The 25,073-nt window shown below is 48.1% G+C and overlaps 1 long non-coding RNA gene across 1 annotated transcript; it reads right to left on the reverse strand.

Annotated features, from left to right (window-relative positions):
- Positions 1 to 997: 997 nt before the first annotated feature.
- On the reverse strand, positions 998 to 23,044 carry LOC147648136 (uncharacterized). The gene is made up of 2 exons (XR_015280808.1): positions 22,956 to 23,044; positions 998 to 2,620 (listed from the first exon to the last, which is right to left on the reverse strand). It is a non-coding gene; the product is annotated as an uncharacterized LOC147648136 (long non-coding RNA).
- Between the last annotated feature and the right edge of the window lie 2,029 nt (positions 23,045 to 25,073).

A 25,073-nucleotide genomic window follows, 5' to 3' on the forward strand; every position in this document is an offset into this window, starting at 1 on the left:
AGGTCACACACTCTGTACCTCTGACTCCAACATTGCACCAAACCCGGAATTTCACTCTAAAAATAACCATTTGCATTTTCCTCCATTCAAGCCCTGAAGAAAACAAACTCCGCTTGCGTGAGCTGGCGGCACGGTGTCCTCCAAGACCGTTCATGAGTAGGACAATATTCCAGCGGAAGACCGGCAAACCCAAAGTTCACTGATGCTTAGGAAGCTTTGCAAAACCTTCCCACCTGTGGTGGTGTTGCACCCTCCTGAGCTCCTGGAGCCCTCACTCACCTCAGGCACAGTTTGGACAGGAAGGGGATGGCTCAGTTTGTGCAATGTGGGGACAGGAGGAGGGAAGACTTTGCACACACTGTCACGAGGGCAGGGCTGTTTTCGTTTATGGTGCCACGCGGTAGTACGTAATCTTTGATTTCATGTGAGTGAGGGAGGTGCTGAAGGGCAAAAATTCCCTGTGGTAAGGACATCTTCCACTCACACAGCACGGCAAGTGAAGGGGAAAGTGCAATCTATCTTTCCTGGAAGGTGTTCAGCTTTTAACAGACTAGTTTTGCTGAAGATGAGCCTAGGCAGTGGTGAGTTAGAGCATTTTATCAAACTCCCAGAGTATCCTCACATCTGTTTGGACACAATTTCTCTTTTTATTTGCATTGCAAATGATTTCTCCTGCCCCGCTGCCTCCCGCTTGGAGTTCTACGCACAGCAGAGTCCCAGAGTTTTCTCAGCAGGCCTCAGCAGCGAGCTCTTAGCCAACGTGTGGCTCTGCTGCCATCCCAAATCTGCGCTTTCCTTGCCCAGCCTGAGCGCAAGTGGGGCATGTGCTGGGCGTGGCTGGAGATTTTCATGACCAAAATCCTCCAGCATCATCGCATTTACATCTGCCCATTGCTTTGGATAGCACAAATCACAAACCACCCATCTCAGCTGATAAATGTCATTTCTTGCAGATTGATGCAGCCTCACAGCTGATCCACAAATACACATGAATCAATTTCAGTTGAAAAATGTCATTTATTACAAATTGCTACACCTGCGCTGACAATACAGAACTATAAAAATCTCAATTAAGTTTAAAAAAGTAATTTATTATATTAGCAAAACAATGGCACGTAAAAATATACAAATACCAACTTCAAAAACTTAACTTATTGCTAACTTCTACAAGTCACTATAGACAAAGATCAATGAAGTGTTTAACAACTTATTATGTATAATTACAAGTGTACAGCCTATACAGAAATACAAAAATATGCACTCTCTCTGTAAACAACCTTGTACCAAGAACTCAATAGATAGAAACATACAACTATACAACTGCAAACACATTTACATAGAAAGTAATACATAAATAGTCACCACAACATACACACATAAATACAGATAAAATACTACATATTTCATACAATACATATAGATACATGAAACAAACTTATCTGTAAATAAACAACTGTACCAATCTAAATATCCATCCTTTTGCATCCATACGAATATATATCTATATATCTCCATACATATGTAAATACAATTACATCCAGAAACAGATGAATATACATATTAGACCTATCTACCTATACAAATACCAATATATGTATTTAAAAAACCATATAACTTCATGAAAAGAAACCAATACCTACACAATTTTATACATAAGAAATAGAATTTAACACAGACGTAACAACATATATGAATACTTAGATACCTGTGAAAAACGAGGTTCACATAATTTTTATAGAATTTAAAAGTTTAATAAAAAAACAATTAGGAGAAAAAAATAAAGTATGCAGATACGGCCGGGTGTCTCTGCATTCAGCCAAGAGAGCACACCTTACTAACAAAGGATTGTCCCTTAAAAACAGAACCCTACTACATATCCATAAATTCCCATACATATTCATACATTCTTCTTAGGATCTTTGGTGTTCTTCTGTTTAGTTTTCTCTTGCCCCCTTCCCAATAGATCAATCTTCTTGGTGCCATTCAGATTTACATTCTCTGATACCAGGAATGCAACAAATTCTTCCCCCCAGAGTTCTGGTCACTACTGTCTTCATCTGGATAAGATACTTTACAAATGCAGGAGTTGTCTAGTTATTTTTTTCCTCAGTCTTTGGGTTATACAAACAAAAGCAGTTTTTATTTTAATACTATGCCATAACCTAACATATATGTATTATACTACTATTTCTAAACTTCATCAATAACAGAAATAAAGAAAACTATATTAATACAACAAAATTTCTCATTCTTATACACATAACATTCTTTTAATATTTGCGAAAAGCCAACAATATAAAATGTATCTATAACAACACCTATATATTTAGTGTTGTTACATAATTACAAGCATATATGTGTATATATACAGAGCATATCTACATATAACAAGATAAATATACATAAATATAAGAACATACATCTAGAAATAAACCCATACAAATAACAACAAACATATGCAAATATCCATGTAATTATCACTGCCGGTGTTTAAGTCCATACATCTTTAAGCAGAACTCTAAGCAGTGGTATCCCAGCCGCCTCATCTTCAAAGCCTCTCCCTCAGTCTTTTCCTCCCGTGCAGACCAGCTCTCCTGGACAGGGACAGCAGATGGGACATCTGGGAGGCAAAGGGAATACTAAGTCAGTATTGGAACCTTTCCCTTGGCAGCACCTGCCCTTCCAGCAGGGAAGGGAAAACCTCAGAGCCTCCCCAGCAGGGCTGAAAGAACAAGCAGGCCAAGCAGGCCAGCGTGTGGCGAGCGCGGGCGCGGCGGGACTGTCCTGCATCCCCCGGCAGGCCGGCACAGCTCCCGGGCCCTGCCGGCACAGCTGCCTTGCCCAAGGACAGCCCCTGTGCCGGCCGGGGCAGCAGCGCTGAGCAGCCCCAGCACGGGCAGGGGCCGCTCCTGCCCAGCCGGGCAGCGCCCACGGCCAAAGCCCACGCCACCCTCAGCCCTGCTCGGCCTCACTGGCCCTGTGGCCTCACCCAGGCTCTTGGGGTGGCAGCAGCAGCTCCCTGTTCACTGCTCTCGCTCCTGGCCTTCAGCTTCTCCCTGCTGGCTCCTGGCAGTGTCTGGCTGTCCTCAAGGTCTTCAGGACAGCTGTGGCAAAAGCAGAGGCTCTGGAATTGGTTCCGAGGCCTGGCAGAGCTGCTTTCCCTGACCCCTCTGTGCTCCCTGCTGGCTCCTCCATCCCCTCAGCCCCGCCGTCCTCTCGGCAAACCCCCAGCCCCCCCTTCAGTTTCTGCAGCCCCTCACAGTTCTCTCACCCCCCTCAGTCTTCTGGCTCGTTCTATCCCCTCAGAGCCGGCACCCCCTGTGCCACTCCTGCCTGTGCCACTTCCCTGTCACCTCAGTGCCACCATCGCCCTCTGCTCCCCCACAGCCCTCAGTGCCCCCAGCAGCTCAAGGTCACCGTCCCTTCAGCGTCACCGCCTCCTCAGCCCCCTCAGTCTCACCGTCCCTCAGCAGCTCCTCAGGGGACAGTGCCTGGGGCCACCGGCAGCTCCCACCGCTCCAGGGACAGCCGGGGAATAAACCTGACCTTGCAGGAGTTTTGTCACCAACCTGCGTGTCCCAGTTTGGTTCATAGCTCTCAACACCCTTCAACTTCAGCCGTTGAAGTTGTGATGAACAAGCCAGGAGACCAGCCAGCTCCTTTTCAAAACGCCTTTAAGCAGGACAGCTCTGGGGTGGGGGCCCGAGGGGTCATGCACACTGGCACTGCTCCCACTGGACACCACAGAAGAAGAGGATCTGTACAACTTTGTCACTGAGGCAGAGCTGGACCTTCCTTCCTCCCAGGAATCCCTGGGCGGACTTGTTCTGTTGGCCTCATAGTCTAGGCTGTCATCCCAGTCGAGTCTCCTCGAGGTTATGTCGGCCTCTGGAGGGCAGTCAGGGGACTCTTCTGGGTCTTCCTTGTTCAATGGTACTGTTTTTATTCCTTCCCTTTTGCGTGGCTCATTGTTTTGGAGTTTTTTCCAGTCTGTGTGCGTCCCATGAGTCTCTGGTGTCTCTCGTTTGCATCAAAGTCCTTATGTCATCCTCCTCCTCAGGGCCCAACTGAACAAGGTACAGCAACCCGGGGCAGGGATGCAATGTTGCCATGTGGGAGTCTAGGAGCAGTGGGGGCAGGGCCTGGCTGAACACAGAACAAGAAACACGGGGTACAGCAATTTGGGACAGGGGTGCAAGGTAAGTAAACCTGGGACAGGGGTACAAGGTAAATAAGGGGTTTACAAACAGTAACATGGTAACAATCTTCTAATTATTCTTAACAAAGTGAGGACTGAGCACAGTCCTATGGCAGCAGAGGACTCAGTGTCAGAGCCTCTGGAGAAGTGTGGAAGGGCAGGGCTCTGGGAAGTTGTTCCAGTGCTTGATTGTGCTTGAAGAAAGCTGCAGCTCCAGCCCATCCCCACACACAGATCTGGGAACGCCTACACGCACAGCAGGGCTCACACAGCAGCAGAAGCTGCAGGAGCAGCTGCAGCCCAGCCCTTGCTTTGCCTTGGCCTTCCAGCCCATGAGAGGCAGAGCCCACATCTGCTGCTGGCACCTCTCGCATGCCCCTCCCACTCTGCCTTCAGTGGCAATTCTCCAAATGCTCTTCTCTTTCCCAGCAAACAAAGCCTGTTAGAACCCACAAAGCTTCCACTTCCTCCCCACAAATGCCCCTGCATGAGGGATTCTTCCCAGGAAAAGGAGCACCTAAACCTAGCCAACACTTCTCATCCTCACTTAACGGGTATCTGCCCTTTTCATTCCCTCTTCCTTAGCAAATCTTGCTTTACCAAGCAAATCCTTCCCTGTCCGTTCATAGCTGAATTCAAGAAGCCTTTGCTTCTCAGCCATGCAAGAACATTCAAAAGCTCTCAGTCCAGCCCCTTTCATTCCCATCCGATGGAGTTACCTGAACAGAGGGAGATCTTTCAGGCAGGCATCTCCTGATCTCCTGAATCATTTTCTCAACACCAAGGCCCAGATCCACTGGTGGCAATTCCTCTTCCCCAGGTACATTCTGTGCATAGCTGGAGGCTGCTGATGCTGCATAACCAGCACTGCCAGCTGGAGCACTGAGGGGCTGAAGTGCCCGGGGTGGCTGCAAGAATCCAAACACATTGGTCAGGCTCCAGAATGTGGTTTTGGGATGCAGAGCTCTACTGCTGATATTTAGATTAAACATCATGCAAAGTGCACAGTGACCTCAATTCCAGAAAGGTATTCAAACTTCCCAGGGAATTGGAAGGATAAGCTCTTCCCCTTAAAAAGTATTTATCCTAATTGATGTGTATTATATTAAAGGAATGATTATAAAATTGATCTACGTATACACAAAACCACTTTATAATCACAGCCCTTTCTATCTCCCCAGCAGCTTTTAGATTTGGTGGCTTCTGAGTTCCTCCTCACAATGGAATACAGAAAGTGCATTTACCCAGGAAGAGGCCAGAGGTGCAGACATACATGCTAAACTTAAACTGCGAGTTTATTCTAAAGAGCAGCCATGTGGGTGAGGCCATGGTCTGCAGCTGCAACTGTTCTGGGGACAAACAGAGCTCACTGAAATGTAATAGCATTATTTGCAGGAGAGACAATCTGTAAACTCTGCAAGATCCTATCAGAGTCCTAGTTTGGCTTAGTTCAAAGAAAAATGAGAGTTCACCTGACACCAACCAGTTGTGGATAAATGTTCTTTGCCTCGCCCTTTGACCTCTACACAGAAGCTGTCTGGAAAATGCCCAGAACACCCTCCAAATCTGCAGCAAGGACTGGAAAAGCAGACAGAGATTGTTTTGATATTCATGATCCTGCTTCCTAGTACCCTTGACGCTTGCTACCTGATTCTCACAGTCAAATGTACACATGACAGAGCACCGCGGCAAAATACTTCAGTCACTTTTTGTGATCTTTCTGAAAAGCCAGGGGAGAAACACATTCCGTACCTGATGGGATGTTGGCTGGCAAGTGCTGCTCTGGAGAAATGCAGCTGCTGTTCTCTGGAGAGGCCGCAGAAGTGCTTCAATGGTGCGCAGGAAATGGTGGAATCATGAGCTCTGGCTGGAATTGAAATTTGTGTGTGCCTGGCTCCTCTGATGAAACCCCAAGTCCAGATGTGGCAAACGCTTTCTTGGCACTTGCTGGGGAAGCCTCACGCTCTTGAGGATCTGGACTTGTCCTGGAAGGGCCTGGAGGCAGCTCTGAATCCTCAGGTGAGGCAGCACTGCGCTACTGGCACGAAGGAGCTGTGCAGCAGTGAGGGAAGAAGAAAGGAAGCAAAGGGAAGGCTGGGTCACTACTGGTCCTCAGGTGTGTTTCCCTTGGCAGCAACTGTACGTCTCCCAAGGAAGACAGAAGCTCACATCCTCCCAAGTAGGGTGAGAAGGAGAAAATTCCCCACATGTTCTGAAGCTTTGCAACAACCAATTCCTTGTCTACTCAGCTCTCCCATACTTATTCATCTGTCTGGGAAAAGTGTCCCGCTGCCATTCCTTGGCAGGAGGCAACTGCCAGAAACCCAGCTGCCAGCTCTTCTCCCTTCTGCTCCAAAGGCACACAAAAACTTTATAATCACAGCCTTCCCTATCTCCCCAGCAGCTTTTAGATTTGGCTGCTTGAGTTTCTTATCGCAGAAGGCCATGGAACATGAATTCACCCAAGAAGAGCCCAGATCTTCAGGCACACACTGAGAAATTAAACTGTGAGTTAATTCTAAAAGCAACCTTGTAGGTGAGGCCATATTCTGCAGCTGCAGCTGTTCTGAGGCACACAGAGTTCATTTCAATGGCACGGCCTGATTTGCAGGCCAGACAGTCTGAAACATCTGCAATATCCTATCACCATCCTAGTTTGACTTCATTCCAAGAAACAGGGGAGTTCACCTAACACTGACTGAAATGAATGGGCCAGACTCGATGTCCTTTAAATGCCTTTATTTGAAAAACCAGCTTGGGTGAGGGTCCTGATGGGTCACACACAACTCCACTGCTCCCACTTCCCACACGGAGAAAAAAAAGGCAGACTTTGCCACATGTGCAACAGGATAGAGTCAGAGCTTCCATCCTCACAGGAGTCCACAAGAATACTCATTTCTTTGGTCTCGTTGTCTTGGGTGTCATCATAGTCGAGTCCCCTCTTGCCTATGTCAGCTCTTGGAGGGAAGTCAGGGGACTCCTCTGGGTCTTCCTCATTCAGTGGTGGTGTTTTTATTTCTTCCTTTTACTGTGGCTCATTGTCTCTGGGTTTTTATCAGTCTGTATGTATCCCATGGGTCTCCGGTTTCTCTCATTTACATCAAAGTCCTTATGTCATCCTCCTCCTCAGGGCCCAGCTGAACAAGGTGCAGCAACTTGGGGCAGGGGTACAGTGTTGCCATGTGGGAGTCTAGGAGCAGTGGGGGCAGCGCCTGGCTGAACACAGAACAAGAAACACAGGGTACAGCAACTTTGGACAGAGGTACAAGGTTAGGGGTTTACAAATAGTAACTGTAACATGGTAACAATCTTCTAATTATTCTTAACACTGACCAGTTGTCGGGCAATATTTCTCACCTTGCCCTTCCACCTCAGCAGACAGGCTGTCTGAAAAATACCCGGAACAATCTCCACATCTGCAGGAAGGACAGGAAGAGCAGAGAATACTTTGGCATTCACAGTCCCACTTCCTAGTACACTTAACACCTTCTACCTGATTCTCACTTGAGATCTACCCATGACACAGCACTCAGGGAAAACACTTTAAAAGCTCAGTTGCCAGGACCTATTTGAAAAGAAAGGGTAGAAACTGTGTTGGCGGGTCCTGCAAGCAGCTTCAGGGTCAATTCAAGCGAGGAGAACCTCAGGATGGCATTTAAGGTCCATGCAAACCAGTGGAACTGTGAGCTTGGGGAGATGAAATCTGTGGATGAACTCTCTTGATGGTTCCACTGGTGAAGCCCCAACAAGTTCAGAGGTGGCCCAGACTTTCTTGGCAGGTGCTGCAGAAGCCTCACTCTCCTGAGCTTTGCCTGGAAGGGCGTCAGAGGAGGCAGCTCTGAATCCTCAGGTGAGGCAGCACCGTGGAAAGAAGAAAGGAAGCCTAGGGAAGGCTGGGTCACTACTGGTTTCCAGTAGTGTTTTTCTTGGCAGCAACTGTACTACTGTCAGGGAAGACAAAAGCTCCCCTCCTCCCAGTCAAGGTGAGAAAGAAAAATTTCTCCACATGTTCTGGGAGTTCTGATGCCTATATAACTTAAGTCAAAATTACAAGCTTCTTATATAGCTTGAGTTATAAGGTATCAATATAACCTGATATATCTATATCACCTGATATCAATATAACCTAAAACATAGCTTTCTGTATCTATAAAACCTGATAAAAATAACTTTTTATACAAACTACTGGCTAGTGTATGGTTAACTAGTTGCTTAATGCTGAAGAGAGAGAAAAAAAAAGACTCACTAGGTGGTCAGTTTCAGATAGAGAAGTTTAGCACTCATGAGAAATTGGCAAATGTAAAGCAAATTAGCCACAAAACAAAGAATTTAGACCAGTTAGGACCAGATGTAGACCAAGGAACACTGTAAATGTGCATACTCTGAAGACAAAGTTTAAAACTTCAAACACAAAGATTGTCCTAGTTTAGGGCAAATTTGTGAGAAAAATTCTAAATGGGGGTTTCCCCAGGGAAATGACCCCTCCCACCCCAACTGGTCCAGAAAAAAAAAAAAAAATTCCTTGGAGAGAAGTGGAAAAAGCTGTTTATTTAACAGAAATTGAATAATATTAAACAATAAAACTTCTCGCTGTTCGATGGTGTAATAAAGAATTGGATGAATAAAAATTCGGAAGAAAAGGTTTAAATAAAGTATGTGTAATTATAACTAATGAAAATATGGAAAAAGGAATTCTCCTCCAGGTCGAGGCAGAATTCCTTTTCCAAAGTCACGGATTGCAAAAGAACCCCCCCCAGATAACAAACCTCAGCAGGCACATCAACTCGGAGGAAAGGACAGGACAAAGACCATCATAGAAACAAAAGAACTAGCCTGAAAGTCTACCTCCAGAGAAAGGCAACGCCCGGCTGATTTCGGCCGGAGACCATCAAGCAAGACAAAAGGGATGAGCCTCAGGAAAATGGTCGTTGCCAGAATTGAACACCACACCCGCCAAACCTATGCTAGAGTAACACAATCAAGAAGGACAAAGAAGAGACTACTCCTCCGAGATATCCATCGGCACTAGCCCGGATCCCTCGATTCTGCTGTGATGAAATATGTTAAAATACATACAGACTCACTTTGCATTTGAGGAGACTCTGCCCGGATACTTACTGACTCAATGTTCTAGGCCAGGAAATCCATTCACCTGACAATCAGGGACACTTGGTGAATGGAAACTGGTTGGAATTCTAGCCTGGGGACATAAAATCCCTATAAAAACCCAGGCCAAAGAACCCTCAGACGTGGATTTGGGAACACCTATACCTTGCGTATAGACCCTGTCCACCCAGCGCTGCGCTGTCCATTTATTGTGGTTTTTCCTCGCTGTTTTGCTGTTTTGTTAATTTATAATAAATTTATCTTTTTTATCTTTAATCTGCCGTTGCATTTATAACAATGGTATGGCAAGTCTAGGAAGAAAAGTCCTTTTCATGTGGTGAAGCTCGGCTCGCTCAGGTTCTTATCAGTCCTTTCAGTGCTGGAAAGTGCCGAGGCCCAGGCCCCGGTGTGCCACAGGCATGAGCTCCCGGGGTTTGGCTGGGTGTTCAGTCCAGAGCAGGTTTGCACAGATCCAAGAAAAAGGGAAAAAAAAAACCCCAAAGGTCCAGGGAACTCCTCTGCCTCAGCTAGCTAAAACTAACTAAAAGCCAGAGAGAAGCTCTGTCCCACTGTCTGTCCGTACTGCAGACACCACAGTCCAGGAGCGGGATGTTAGGGAGTGATGTTTTTCTTGAACACAAACTGTGTGCTTCTTCTTCCCCTCACTCTCGCGCTCAGAGCCAGTCTTAAAGGTGCAGAACTTAATATACAACATAAACCAGACGATTTGGGATACCAGTATTATGAAGTCACCCCAGGACAATGTCTTTGGAAGCCTTCATCAAAAACCCTCAACGACTCCCGAATTAGGGAGGCGCAAGCACAGTGCAAAAGAACTGTCTATACCCATGGGATCATACTATGTAAATTGGTTCTGGCGCTATATGATGATGTTATAATGACATAGTAACACTAAAAAATACTTACTAAATATACCACAGCAATTGACAAAGATGGGCGAGTTAGGAGGAGAAACTGCCCTCACCTCCAGCACTGAAATAAACAAATACCTGCTCTACAGACATGGGTCTATGGGATTTTATTCCCAGACTATCTTTCGCGCATCACTTTGCAACAACCACCTCCTTGTCTACTGAGCTCTCCCCTATCCGTTCAACCCTTGGCAGGAGGCAGCTGCCAGAAACCCAACTGCCAGCTCTTCTCCCCTCTGCTCCAAATGGGACAGGAGGCTCCCTCCCGCTGGGCCTGAGCACGACCAAGCCCTCGGCTCACACGCACTCACGGAGACCTCCCCGAGCGTCCCAGGGCTGCCCAATGAGCAGCGCCAGCCACGGCACAGGGCTGGGCCGGCTGCCGGCCGAGCGGGCCAGCGTGTGGCAAACGCAGGTGCACCGGAACTGTCCCGCAGCCCCTGGCAGGCCGGCACAGCTCCCGGGCCCTGCCGGCACAGCAGCCTTGCCCAAGGACAGCCCCTGTGCCGGCCGGGGCAGCAGCGCTGAGCAACCCCCGCACGGGTAAGTCCCACTCCTGCCCAGCCGGGCAGCGCCCACGGCCAAAGCCCACGCCACCCCCTGCGCCCACAGCTCCCACCCCGCCTCACCGGCTCTGGGTGGCTGCCCGCTGAGGAAGGCGGGCAGCGACCGGTCCGTGGGGAGCCGCTGGAAGCGACTGCGCTCTCCCGCCCCGCCGCCGGCCGCTGCCTGTTGGCTGCAGTTCGGCGCTCGATGCGGAGCAGGAGCTCGGGGCGGTCGCGGCGAAATCTGCTGTTTCTGTAGTGCAGCCAGCCCCCGGCATCGCCCGGCACAGCCGCGCCGGCCCGGCCCGGCACCTTGCGGAAGCCGTAGCGGTAGAGCTGGCGCACGAAGCTGAGGAACCGCGTGGCTCTGAAGGTGTGCGGGGCTGGCCCCTGGTCGCCGCCCGGGCTGAGAAGCTCCCGCTCGAAGAGGGAGCGGTCGATGAGCAGCCCCTGGGCCTGGCTGTCCCTGTGCATGGAGCCGGGGCTGCGGGCACAGCACGGACACGGCGGCTCCCAGGGCTGATCGGGCATGGACTGGCAGGGAGAGCAGGAAGGGTTGGGCAGGGGAAGGCCCTGGGAGGGAGGACTCTGGGAACGGTGGCGAACTCTTGCCTCACTGCATCTTGTGCCTGGGTCACCATCAGTGGCAGAGGAAAAAGACATTGCTTTGCCTTGGCAGGGAAAAGGATGAAAAGGGGAGATTAGGAAACATTCTGTTGGCCTCCTTTTCAGCAGACTAGCCATTTTTCTCTGGCCATCTCTACCTGTCTTTGGCAGAGTTGACACATTTTTTCGTGATTTGAGGTCAGCAACAGCAGCAGGAATGGGCAGCATTCTGTCAGCATTGTTATGTCAACAACTAAAGTGCTGCACCATGGATGGATGTTGCTTTATGCAAAGGATTCATGGCCTACAGTTTTAGCAAACTCATGCTGGTTTCTTCTCAAACGGTGTTGCATTTTTCTTTCCTCAGGAATCACCTCTTCTTTCCCCCTGGAGCAAGTTCCAATGCAGTGTCCTCCTGCAGCCAACTCTTGTCAGTGTAGACGGATGAAAGGAGATCCTTCAATGGAGAGAGATTTCTAAGAGCTGCTGCAAAGAGCTGGAGGGGGAAAGTGTATCCTTTAGTCTTGAAATCTTGTTGGGGAGCTGCTTGTGCTGTGGGGGACAGACACCAATGGTGCATATCCAAGCCTTGCAGGTTCATTCCTGAGCATCCTAGCACATCACAGGAGACTTAGGGATTGTTGTGCTGGGGCAGAAATTTGTCCAGGAACTTCTTGAAATGCTTCATTTTTATTCATTTATTTACTTAATTTTAATTAATTTTTTTTTCTCCTGCAGAAATATTGCCACAACCTTTTGCTTCCAGAGAATCTTTTCCTTCTCTTTGGGGAGCTTCCCTGTGCTGCCCTCCCAAATCAGGCCATTTCCCTGGGTTCTTCCCAAACTGAGGAGTAGCCCATGGCCTCTGCTCTCCAGCTGGAACCAAAAGAAGCACAGAGTTTGCTGTTGTGGGAGAGCAGCTTCTCTTTCCCTCCTGCTTTCCCTATGGCACAGGTTGGTGTGTGCTCACTGGGTAAAGGGACATTTAATTTCTGAAGGAGCTGCATTTCAAACTGCTCTTCAGTGGGTATTATTGGACAAAAGGCCTCTCTGTGTGAGCTCCTAGTGGGCAGGTTAAGGAAGGAGGTTGATATTTCAGGATTGTGACAGCTGAAAACAGTTGGTTTTCAGGGGAGGCCAGAGCTGGGAATGGCTACTTTTATCACCTGCTTGCACAAAAGGAAGTTGCAAAGTGGTAATTTCATTTGTGGAGGTGGTGATCAGGCGTGTTTTCCAAGAAATGGGCTGGCAGAGAGGCAGGTCTTGTGCTAAACTGGCTGTGTGTTTGCTTTGGCCATGGGGAGGGTCAGAGACACAGATGCAGATACCAGCTGAAGGAATTGTGTTATTTACTGTTATGCAAGAATGCAAAAAAAATCCCCATAAGAGGGTAAGCTAACCAGTGCACTTCATCATTATTACAAAAGGCTGCCTCTAGTAATTAAGAAAGATGGGTCAACAGATACCCCAATCCCTTCCCTTTAATCCAGATCCACACATCAGCTGGAGGAAGCTGTCCCAGCCAAGCCCTGGAGAGCCACAGCTGGGAACTGGGAAATTGTGTGGTGCCCCCACCTTTGCTGCCCACAAGTATGAGACTAGCTCAGCTTTGATAGTGCTGAATGAGAAATCTGACAGAGCTTCTGGTGTGGGACATCTGATTCATTCTCCTCTTGGTTTTATCCCTGAGCTTGGCCTGGACTCAAGGAGGAACCAAGGCCAGGTGCGGCCTTGTCTGGTTTCCTCATGCCAAAATGTAAAGATGTGTTTCACCAATGAATGGATGCATAGATCCTGTTGATAGTACTACTTGGTTAAGGAACAGATACATAGAACATTTGGTTGGAAGGGTCATCTAGAGAGCAGCTGTGGCTCAGGGCCTGTTACTCAGGTCTCAGTCAGAACCTGTTGTTCTTCAGTATTCAGGCTTTAGTTCTTCAGTATTTTGTGGTGCAAATCAATGCTGTGTGGAGCTGGAAACAAACAAGTCCCTCTTTAGCACATTTCAGACAGGGAACAGGATTAGCACTGAAAGGCCAGGCTAGGACTAAGAGCAGAAGTCCAGCACCCTGCATTTGCCCACAGGAAGCTGTCCAGACCAAGAAGGCCACTCCTGCCCAGGTGCTGAAGTGCCCAAAGCTGCCTCCCCGCTTGCAGCTCTGCAGAGCCCATGGAGCTTGGGGTCCTGGGCAGCCAGGGCAGCCCAGCTGCCTTGGAGCACAAGGAGTGTCCCAGAGAAGCTGCCGCCCTTTGCTTTGTAAATGTTTCTCAGAGTCTTGTCCTTAATCCATGTCAATCAATCCATCTGACATGTTTTCCTTTCCTCTTGCAAATTTAAGACAGCTTTTTGAGAAACGTGACTAATGTAGCTTCTGCTGCTGGTGGTGCTTTTGTTTGCACGTCAGGGCAGGTGATTTGAACCAAGGACGGAGTCCACAATTGACACCTCCATTTTGCCAAGTCGAGAAAACCATTCACAACTCAACTACTGATGCTGGGCAGCTTTCCTAGCTTTTGGAAAATTTTGACCTTAAAAAGCCAACAGATTTTCCTCCATGAGGATACCAGCAGTAGCTTGAGGCCTATTCTTTGCACCTCTTTCTGTATCTTTGGTGCTTTTAAGAGTTCCTCAGTGCCCAGCAGGAATGAAACTATGTGTGATAAATGTAAGTGATTTGAGAGCTGTGCTGTGCCTTGCCACATCGGTGTTCATGACAAGCTGGACACCCCACCTGTGGGTCTGTTGAGTTAAATCCATCCCAATTCTGTGCAAACAGCAGCCCCGAGATGGTGAGAAGAGCAAGGACAGTGGGTGGGTGTTCATGTATGTCGTTCCGATTGGGAACGGCTAGAAAGAACGACACGGGACTCTCAAGGGAGTCACAACACGAGAATTCCCTAGTTTATTGCTTCAGCCTGTCTTATAGACAGATACGTGGAAAAGTACAGAAAGGAAACTCTTATTGGTTAACAAAGTGCTACATCACCATCATTGGTCAGGGGCACTTTGCCCCCCTGACTCTCTCCTGCAAGGAGAAACAAGAAGCTGCAAAACAACACCTGCAAGGATGTTTAGTATCTCTGAGAATTGTTTTAATTCCTTCTCATATTTTTCCCAGGCTATTTTCTCAGGCAGCTCGAGGAGCCATGCGGCCTGCAATTTGTACAGGCACTGTGGTTCAGATTTAGCATCCATAATTCACCCTTTTCTGTTAGAAAAAATAAAAAAGGCAGTGTTTGTTATATTCTACTGGGCCCTTGTAGGATAAAGAACAAACACAGCTCAAGAGGTTTCTTTGCTAGAACTTTGAATGGATGCTGATCTAGAATTAATTTAGAATTTTGGCTTACGTTTTGGTATTTAAGATTTGTTCTCCTTGCAAGGACTTGATGGTTGACTCTAATGTTTTTAATTCAGTGAATTAATACACACACTATACAAAACACTATACACAACATTGTTAGTCTGTTCGAATTGACAGTCTAACATGTCAATAGAGTAGTTTGAAAGAACACCAAAGTGATAAAAACAATGTACAATGCAATTTATATGCAATTTATGCTGCATTGATCCCCTCTTCTTATCCCGCTTTTTTTTTTTTTTTTTTTTTTTTTTCCACTGGATTTTTTTTTTCAAGTATAATTGAGGGGTTTTTGAGGGATTTATAAAGTTTACATGGTTGCTGTTGTTGTTCATCGGGTTTGAACAGTAGTTCATGAATTTCAGGAAGGTTCAGGGAATTTGAAGTTACCATCTCCTCACGGCTGGTTGTCAGTTTTGTAAACACAAGACTAAAAAAGGTACAAGGTGAGTTAGTTTGGGTCCCGCAGGGGCTGCAGGACTTTGACGCAGCTCAGGCCGCTGGAGTTGACGAACTCGTTGAGGCATCTCTTTCGGGTTGGTGCAGGAGGTCCCGGTGGAGGGCCTGCCGCTGTCTTTCTCTCCCCCCGCCACCTTTATGGGTGCGGGGGGGCCGCTGCTAGAGCTCAGATCGGGAGCACAGCACGGCAAGCGCTCTCTCTCCCTCTCGCGCCTCCCCGCTGGAGCGCGGGGGGAGCGTGAGGGCGAGCCGTCTCGCACACGCACGGGGCGAGCGAGGCCACCGCCCCCCCCACCGCGCTTTCTTGCCGGTGCTTCGGACGCGCGGGGGGGGGCGATGCCCGCCACGGGCCTGGCCCTGGCCCCAGATCTGGGCTTGAGCTCGGGTTTCTTGGGGTTCTTGCAGCCGGCCGGCAGCCGGCCGGTGGCGGCGGGCATGCGCAGGGGGAGTGAGGGTGCTGTTTCTCCTCCCCCCGCCGCTCCTCTGCCGGGGGCAGCCGCGCGCCCCGCCGCGTTGGTACCAGGGGGATTGGTTCGCGCACGCGCGGGGCGAGCGAAGCCGCTGGTCCCCCTCACCGCTTTTCTGCCGGGGGGAGCTGTGTGACACAGGGGGTCTGTCCGCCAGGGGCTTCCAGCGGCGGCGGCTCGCGCGCTGGGCGCGGGGGGGCCTGAAGAGAGGCCCCTCTGCTGGCAGAGCCCGCGCGCCGAGCTCCGCGGATGGCGGCCGCTCAGACTGCTCTGGAGAGGGAGATTTTCGGGCTGCAGATTGCTCCCGCTCGCCACTAAGGTCCTCCGAGGGTCTGGGCAGAGTTAAAAGAGCACTATGCAGCTCATCCACGGTTTCATCTCCCGGTCCCTTATCTTGTACAACGGAGGAACTTTCGGCATCAAAGTTTCTCATCCAGGTTTTACTGTCCTCAGACTGGCTCCGTTTCAGCGCTTTAAAAAGCACTCCCCAGGTGGCTGCCAGGCTACACACGCTGATATCTCCGTTAATGAATTCTGAACATAAATGGTTCTCTATCGACAGCCAAAGTTCGAGATCAAAGGCATTGCCCATAGTTATATCAAAACCTTGCTCTTTAACCCACTGAAATAAAGCACGCATGGCATCTTCAGAAACACTGAGTCCCATGCGGGGCAGGGCATCCTGCCATGCAAGGTAGGCAAGCTGTTCATCAGCTGAAGTGCAGTTCCCCATTATGAGAACTTTATCTTGGCGGCTCCGCGAATGCAATTATGCACACGCTATCGGCTCAGACCCGGGGATTTTGAGCTCTGCTTCGCCAAGGTGAGCCGTTCCAAACCCACTCACTGGCAGGCTCCACTATCCCGTTGGTTTCCAGAACCAGCTTCCTCTAGGAAAGCCCGGGAGAATTCCACTTACCCCTCTAGGGGGAAGGGCTGGCTTTTTCCCGCTCGCTGCTGTCGTGGTTTTAAACCAGTAACTAAAAAACTACTTATTTTTTTTGTTGTGAGATATGGATTAAAACAAGAGCAAAACAGGCTTAAGACTTAAAAGGAATAAAGACAGTTTATTAACAAACTACAAGAATGAGAATACCAGAATAAACTTTCAGAAAACCTCCTTATCTTCTACATCTTAACTATTTCTCTGTACACATGACAACATAGAGACAAATAACTTTAGGACTTTGGTGGTTAAAAACAGTCTTAATTTTTGCTACAGTCTTTCATCAGTCTTTGTAGAGAAACAGAAGTCTCTTTCTGTTAGCTTACGGAGTTTCTCACGAGAAAACTATTTTTCATCATAGTTTTCTATTTCTCTAATGCCAGCTGCCCGGAAATCTGTTATTAGATCTTCTCCTCTCATTTCACATCTCTAAGGTGTGTATGGGTCACAGAGTTTAGGAATCTTATTTTTAAGGATAAGTTATTCAAAGGCAGAAGTCTTCTTCATTTGTCTCTGTGAGCTTTCCTGGAAAACAGTTTTCTCTTTGCCCCCAAAGCTTCAAAATCTTCACTTAACTCAATTCCAGCAACTCACAGTATCACAAGCACTCTCTCTCTCTCTCTTCTGCTCAAAAGTTACACTTTGAATATCTCATTCCTCCTAATACTCTTATCATGAATTAAAGGAGTCTTTTATACTATTATTGTCCATCTCCATAGCTTTAACAGAAAGATATTTCAGCTGTAAAGCATCTCTTTATTCTCTCTTTCTTATTTAAACTTAACTCTTTTCTTCACTGTTTTTGGTGGTTCTATGATGTCTCCTCTATGCTGATTGTCTCTCTCTCTGTCTTTCTGAGAAAAGGAGTAATCTGTATGTTTATCCAGGTAGTAAAAGAATTAAAAGCTTTAAGAAAACTGCAAGAGTTCATGGTGTTAAGTTTCAGTCTAGCAGCAAAAACTAAAAAACCAAGCTCGGCTGACCAGCGCTGCTTCTCTTCCCCCTCCCCCCCTCCACCCCGCGGCTTTGTCGGCCTGGAGAGGGGGGGAGGAGGCCGAGACAGAGCCTTGCTACCTTGTCCGAAGCCGGAAACCAAAGAGAACAAAAGAATTCTATCTGTACTTCTTAAGGAGGTGTTTACAAGTTGAATTCACTTTTTAATGGTCAGATCTGCTGTCAATTCTTGGAAATGACTGATAATTGGTCAGGAGGAAAAACTCTTATCAGCCACCAGCAGCTTCAACTTCCTCTCCCTCCAAGCTGTCTTAAAGGTAAAGCTACCCCATGACAGCTGCTTACCCTCAGGGGATTAGCAGAAGTCACGTCGGTTGCTTTCTGACCTCGGGGGTCGGCTGCAGTTCACGTCGGGTTACCGGACCTCAGGGGTCGGTGTACATCACGTCGGGGTCACCAGATGTCGTTCCGATTGGGAACGGCGATAAAGAACGACAATGGACTCTCAAGGGAGTCACAACACGAGAATTCCCTAGTTTATTGCTTCAGCCTTGTCTTATAGACAGATACGTGGAAAAGTACAGAAAAGAAACTCTTATTGGCTAACGAAGTGCTACATCGCCATCATTGGTCAGGGGCACTTTGCCCCCCTGACTCTCTCCTGCAAGGAGAAACAAGAAGCTGCAAAACAACACCTGCAAGGATATTTAGTATCTCTGAGAATTGTTTTAATTCCTTCTCATATTTTTCCCAAGCTATTTTCTCAGGCAGCTCGAGGAGCCATGCGGCCTGCAATTTGTACAGGCACTGTGGTTCAGATTTGGCATCCATACATGTACACACCAGTGGGCAGAAGGTTTTGGACAGTAGTACATCTTCAACTCCCATGTTGGAAGAATATATCAAATCTATATGAAATGAAAATATGTATCAAAATATATCAAAATGCATCAAATAATACATATTTATTTCTCAAATATGTATATTTTTTCAGTTATATACTATAATAAATAGGTTATATAAAATATATACCTCATCTTTTTCTAAGCCATTGCCTGTAGGTGATACAGACCGTCTCCTAGTGGTAGTGCATTTGTGCCTTCTGGTACTACTTACTACAGCATCAACTCCTCTTCTGAAGCTTCTTCAGGGAACTTCACAAAAAGGGCTTCCATCATTTCAGCACTTGTGAGAACTTGTTGCTTCCCAGTTCTCCAGCATCCTTCTGGATTTTGGACCATTTCAGCACCTGCGTCTATGGCCCTTCCTTCACCCCCAGCCTGCAGCAGTCGTAGTCACTTTCCCTCCCCCTTGCTCCAGCTCATTAGCAGAAGTGCAGCCAAAGGCAGCAGAGCTGGCTAAGGATTCCTTAGCTGGCTTCTGGTCTCCAGGATGACATTCAGAGGGACACTCGGAGAGCTTCCTAAAGAGCTGCCCATGGGATGGGGGTGATTTGTCCTCCCCGGGTGGCTCCTAATTGGAGTTCTACACTCAGTGGAGTCCCAGAGCATATTGGTTATGCAAGGCCTGGTTTTAAGTGTAAGGGGGACTGCAACAATGGCTCCTGTGAGAAGCTGCTGGAAGTTTCCACCGTGTCTGACAGAGCCAATGGCTGATGGCTCTGAAGATGGACTTGCTGCTGGCCAAAACTGGGCCAGTGAGAAGGGTTGGTAATGCAAGACATATTTAGGAAGAAAATCGAAACAAAGTCATAGGTTTTGCTTCCAGTCAGAAAGAGGAGGGGAAAACATATGAGGGAAGCAATATGGAGACACCAAGGTCAATGGAGAAGGATGGGCAGGAGGTGCTCCAGGCACTGGAGCTGAGGTTCCCCTGCATGGCCGTGGTAAAGACCATGGTGAAGCAGCTGTGCCTCTGCAGCCCATGGATCCATGGGGGATGCAGAGATCCACAGTCAGCCCATGGGGGAGGTGCCCATGCCAGAGCAGATGGATGCCTGGAGGAGGCTGTGATATGGTGGAAGACCCAGTGGAGAGCAAGGGCCTTTGCTTCCAGGCTGGAGCAGCCTGTCCTTGGAGGACTGCACCCTGTGGGAAGAGTGACCCACGCCACAGCAGTTCTGGAAGGACTATGTGCCTGTGGGAGGGACTCACATTTGCAGCAGGTGCTGTAGGACTGCTGCCTGTGAGAGTGGACCCACGCCAGAGAAGTTCATGGAGAACTGCCTCCCCTGGGAGGGACCCCACGGCCTCACAGGGGAAGGACTTCTCTCCCAGAGCAGTGGAAAAAAATCTCAGTGATGAACTGACCCAAATCCCTGCACTGTCGGTGGGAAGGGGGGAGGGGCTGGGGGGAGAAGGTGTTTTAAAGGCTTATTTTACTTCTCATTATTCTTCTCTGATTCTGTTAGTAATAAATACACTTTGCAACTAAAATTGAGCTTGTTTTGCCCTTGAAATATTTCTCCCGGTCCTTATCTCATTCATGAAGCCTTTGTTAACATTTTTTTCCCTTTGCCCTCCTTTGCCCAGCTGTGGCAGGGGAGGGTGAGCGAGCAACTCTGGTGGGTGCCTAGTGTTGGACCAGTGTCAAACCACAATACAAAGTTTACTCAGCAGACCTCAGGAGCGAGCTCTTAGCCAACGTGTGGCTCTGCTGCCATCCCAAATCTGCGCTTTCCTTGCCCAGCCTGAGTGCAAGTGGGGCGTGTGCTGGGCATGGCTGGAGATTTTCATGGCCAAAATCCTCCAGCATCATCACGTTTGCGTCTGCCCATTGCTTTGGATAACACAAACCTACATTTCTTTCAGTTGAAACATTGAATTTTTTGCAGATTGTTAGCAGCCACACTACTAATGTGCAAGTAGACAAAAATCAATTTAAGTTTAAAAATAAAATTTCTTGCTAATTGCTATACCCCTGCTGCCAGCATACAAACATACAAATATCAATTAAATTTTAAGAAATTAAGTAGTTGTTACAATCGTGCTATATAAATATATACAGATATCAACTTCAGTTAAAGTCATTTATTGCAACCCTCTACAGCTACTTACTGTACACAAATAAGAACTGAGGCTTAACAGTTTAATTTATTACATAGTACTACAATTGTACAGCCCATGTACAAATACATAAATATCAATACCCTTCTTTAACTAACCCTAGGTTCACAATGAAATTAATATAATTTTGGAACTATACAACTCCATATGTATTTAAATATAACTGAGTAAATATACAATCGTAACAATGTACAGTGAAAATACACATTGTTACAAATGATATCAAGATATATAGAAACATACACATAGGAATCCCATCTATAAATATACAAATATCAATGTAGCAACATAAAAATCCTTACGACTCCAACAACAGAATTACATAGAATTACTTTTTACATAGATGTAAAAAGCACATGCAGTGAGAGACTTTTCCAGGGTCAAGCTGTTCAGGTATAAGCAGTTTATTATTTGGGTAGAGGAAGGAAGAGACCCATTTCTGCCACTAGCCACAGTGTATATGTGGTCAGGGAGGGAGAGAGAGAGTGGAGAGGGGAGAGAGAGAGAGTAGGAGAAGGGAGTAAGAGTTTAGAGAGGTGCAAGCCAAAGAGGGTAAAATTAAGAGCAACTAAGCAAGTAAGGGCAGTTAAGAGTAAGAGCAGGGATTAAGAGAGCAAGTTAAGAGATGGGGGGAAGAGAGCTTAAGAGAAGAGTAGAAGCTAAGAGAGTTAAGAGCAAGAGAAGCATGGAAGTTAAGAGAGTTAGATGGGAGAGGGTATAAAGGAATAAGAGATAAGTGTTAAGAGAAGGGAATAAGAATTAAGAGTGCTAATTTCTTGTTACAATACATTATATCCTTTTCTATAGTGAATATTCTAATTCCCAGTAACCAACCACTACATGACACACCTTCTATAGGATTTACATATAGCCTATAAGAATTACTACATTACCATACAGTGTTATATTTTAAACTCTAAAAGCTACCTTTTAAATTCTTTTGCTGCTTGACCTTTGGATTCACTATCAGCAGAAGGGTATTGTTCTATCAACAGGGATTCTCCTTCAGCTGCCTAGGCTATTGTTCTTTGGTTATATAGTAACTAGCACTCAGTATCCTATGGCTCAAAGCGAGCTTTCATTTCTATTTTGATTCTAGGTTTCATATTTTCAGAATCTTTTGCTAAACAATCATATTCATAAGGTTTCCCTGTTTCATCCTCCCCAACAACATAGCTGTATAACTACACATATGTGAATATAACAAAGCAGGGATGTAAACAGAACATTAGATACGCATATATGTAACTACATATATATATACCTATATATGTACATATATATGTAAAAACATGCATCTATAAATGTACCTAGAAGCTGCGGTGGTGTCAATGGCAGGGGTGCTGTGACTACCCTGAAGAAGCTGTATTGAAAAGGACTGCCCAGGGGCACAGGCACGTCCTCTGCCTGGTGAGTGATCTCAGCTCAGCAGCAGCATGCAGGCGACACAGAGAGAGAGACTAGAGAGCTGTATGGCATTCCACCGAGAAATAGCCTTTATTATAGTAGGGCCCTCAGTGAAGGGAGTCAGTGATTGCAGCTCCTCTAACCGGGGGAAAACCAGGGTATTTATAGGGAAGGAGGGGGGAGTGGGAAACTTGGATACATGTATTGGGGTGGATTGATAGGGAGGGAAACCAATGGGGTATAACAAATTAACATGTTCAACTCAAAGGCCTCTGGGAGTGACACTTTTTCTCTTCATGACGTAAGTGTCCCGCCTAGGGAGAAGTTCTCCAGGGTTGAGAAAGCCAGGATTTTGAGGTTGGCTGGTTCTTTGGCCTCCATTCCTAGATGCACATACGTAAATAAACCTGCACAAATATCAGTCTACATATATAAATATCCCTATACTTGTAACTACCAAATACTAACTCTACACGTCTATCATTAGAATGGAATCAGGAGGGATTGCAGCCCTTGATGCTCTCAGGTTCTCTCTTTATGTCTTCCTCCCGTGCAGAGCAGCTCTCCTGGACAGGGACAATAGGTGGGACATCTGGGAGACAAAGGGAATACTAAGTCAGTATTAAGACCTTTCCCTTGGCAGCACCTGCCCTTCCAGCAGCGAAGGGAAAACCTCAGAGCCTCCCCAGGAAGGTTGGGAAGAACAAGCAGGCAGACCAGGTGCAGGCGCAGCGGGACTGTCCTGCATCCCCCGGCAGGCCGGCACAGCTCCCGGGCCCTGCCGGCACAGCTGCCTTGCCCAAGGACAGCCCCTGTGCCGGCCGGGGCAGCAGCGCTGAGCAGCCCCAGCACGGGCAGGGGCCGCTCCTGCCCAGCCGGGCAGCGCCCACGGCCAAAGCCCACGCCACCCTCAGCCCTGCCCGGCCTCACTGGCCCTGTGGCCTCACCCAGGCTCTCGGGGTGGCAGCAGCAGCTCCCTGTTCACTGCTCTCGCTCCTGGCCTTCAGCTTCTCCCTGCTGGCTCCTGGCAGTGTCTGGCTGCCCTCAAGGTCTTCAGGACAGCTGTGGCAAAAGCAGAGGCTCTGGAATTGGTTCCGAGGCCTGGCAGAGCTGCAGTCCCTGACCCCTCTGTGCTCTCTGCTGGCCCCCTCCATCCCCTCAGCCCCGCCGTCCTCTCGGCAAACCCCCAGCCCCCCCTTCAGTTTCTTCAGCCCCTCGCAGTCCTCTCACCTGTCATGAATGGCCAGGAGACAGACTCATGTTTGCTGCCTTTGTTAGAACAGCTCTAGGTGGGGAACCTGAGGTGTCGCTCTATTAGGAACGGTGAGAAGAGCAACATAGACTCTCTATGGAGTCGATTAGGAGAATGTCCCGTAGTTTATTACTTCAGGTTTGTTTTATAGACTGATACGTGGAAAGTACAGAAAAGAAACTCTTACTGGTTAGCAAACCACTACATCACCATCATTGGTCAGTGGGGCACACTACCCCCTGACTTTCTCCTGCAAAGAAAACAAGAGACAGACAACACCACCTGCAAAGCTGTTTTCTGTCTTTGAGGATTGTTTTGAATCCTCCCATGAATTTTCTAGGCTAGCTTCTCAGGCAAGACTGAGAAGCTATATGGCCTGCAGTTTCACAAGCTCTCTGTTTCAGAGTTAGCATCCACAACTCACCCATTTCATTTAGAAAAAAATAAAAATGTACAGTGTTTTTAATCTCTTGCTGGGCCCTTGCAGGAAAGAGAACAAACACAGCACAAGAGGTTTCTTTTACTAGAACTTTGAATGGATGCTGATTTAGAATGTTGGCTTATGTTTTTGGTGTTTAAGAATTGTTTTCTTTGTAAGGACTTGATGGTTGATTTTAATACAACTAGTTTAGTGAACTAACACACACACTATATAAAACATTGTTAGCTTGTTCAAACTGACAGTCTAACTTGTCGATAGAGAAGTTTTAAAGAACACTAAAGTGACAAATTTACTTTACTCATATTTAGATTTAGTGAAACTCTACTTAATTCTACTCTGTAAAATCTATACATTTTTTACAGATCAACAATGCAAGTCACAATGCTTTGATCCCCTCTTTTTTTTTTTTTTTTTTTTTTTTTTTTGTCCATTGGATTTTTTGACTCTTTGCAATCAGTGAAGCAACTAGGGAAGTTATTTGCATTGTGGAGCTGGCTGCTTCATTAAGTTCAGGCTGCTGTTGTTTGTTGGGTTTTGCTTGGTTGCTGCTGTTTCTAGCATTGGGTGCCATGGTAACAAGGTCGCAGTGGCCAGCACGGGTTGCAACTTTGTGGTTTTGTTTCTTTTCCCGCGAGCTGAGCACGGAGGGGAGAGCCTCCACCCGCCTCTGTGGCGGTGGGCAGCGCTGCCGCCGCCGGGGGCCGCGCAGGGGCGGCGCGGAAGCCAAAGGGGACGCTTCCAATGAGGGTACTTGCGATGGGTGCCCTGGCGAGGTTCGCACATGCACGGGTGAGCGCGGGGTGGGGGGGTGTGCCGCTCCCCCCCCGCCACATCTCCGCCGGCACTTCGGATGGGTGCGTGGGGGAGTTTCTCCCCGTGGCACCGGTAGGTCCCGCGGGTGGCCGCGAGGGCACTGCCCCCCCCGCCGTGTTGATGGTTGAAGCTCTCCAGATGGACGCGGGGGGTCCGTCACTCCCGCCACGGGCCTGGCCTCAGATCCGGGCTCGGGCTCGGCTTCCACGGGGTTCTCGCGGCCGGCCGCCTGGGCACCCCGGCGGCGGCGGGCCGCAGAGCACCGGACGGCCCCAGCGGCGCCCCGGACCCGCTTCCTCCTCTCTCCTCTCCATCTCCTCTCTCGTCTTCCTCCCACCACCACTGCCGCCGCCGCTGTGGCAGGTCTGCGGGCGGTGGCAGCGTGTCTGTGTGCTCGGGTTCCTCGGCAGGGCCCCGCACGCTGGGCGCGGGGGGGCCGAGCATTGACTCTTCCCCCTCCCGCCGCACTGCTAGGCCGCAGCGGGGGCATCTGTGCCGCCACCCGCGGCACAGAAGAAAGAAGCTCAGAGGGCGCAGAGGAGCTGGAGAAAGGAGGCT

The sequence above is a fragment of the Cyanistes caeruleus genome, chromosome Z (genome assembly GCF_971803275.1).
Source record: "Cyanistes caeruleus chromosome Z, bCyaCae1.hap1.1, whole genome shotgun sequence".
Lineage (NCBI taxonomy): Eukaryota > Metazoa > Chordata > Aves > Passeriformes > Paridae > Cyanistes > Cyanistes caeruleus.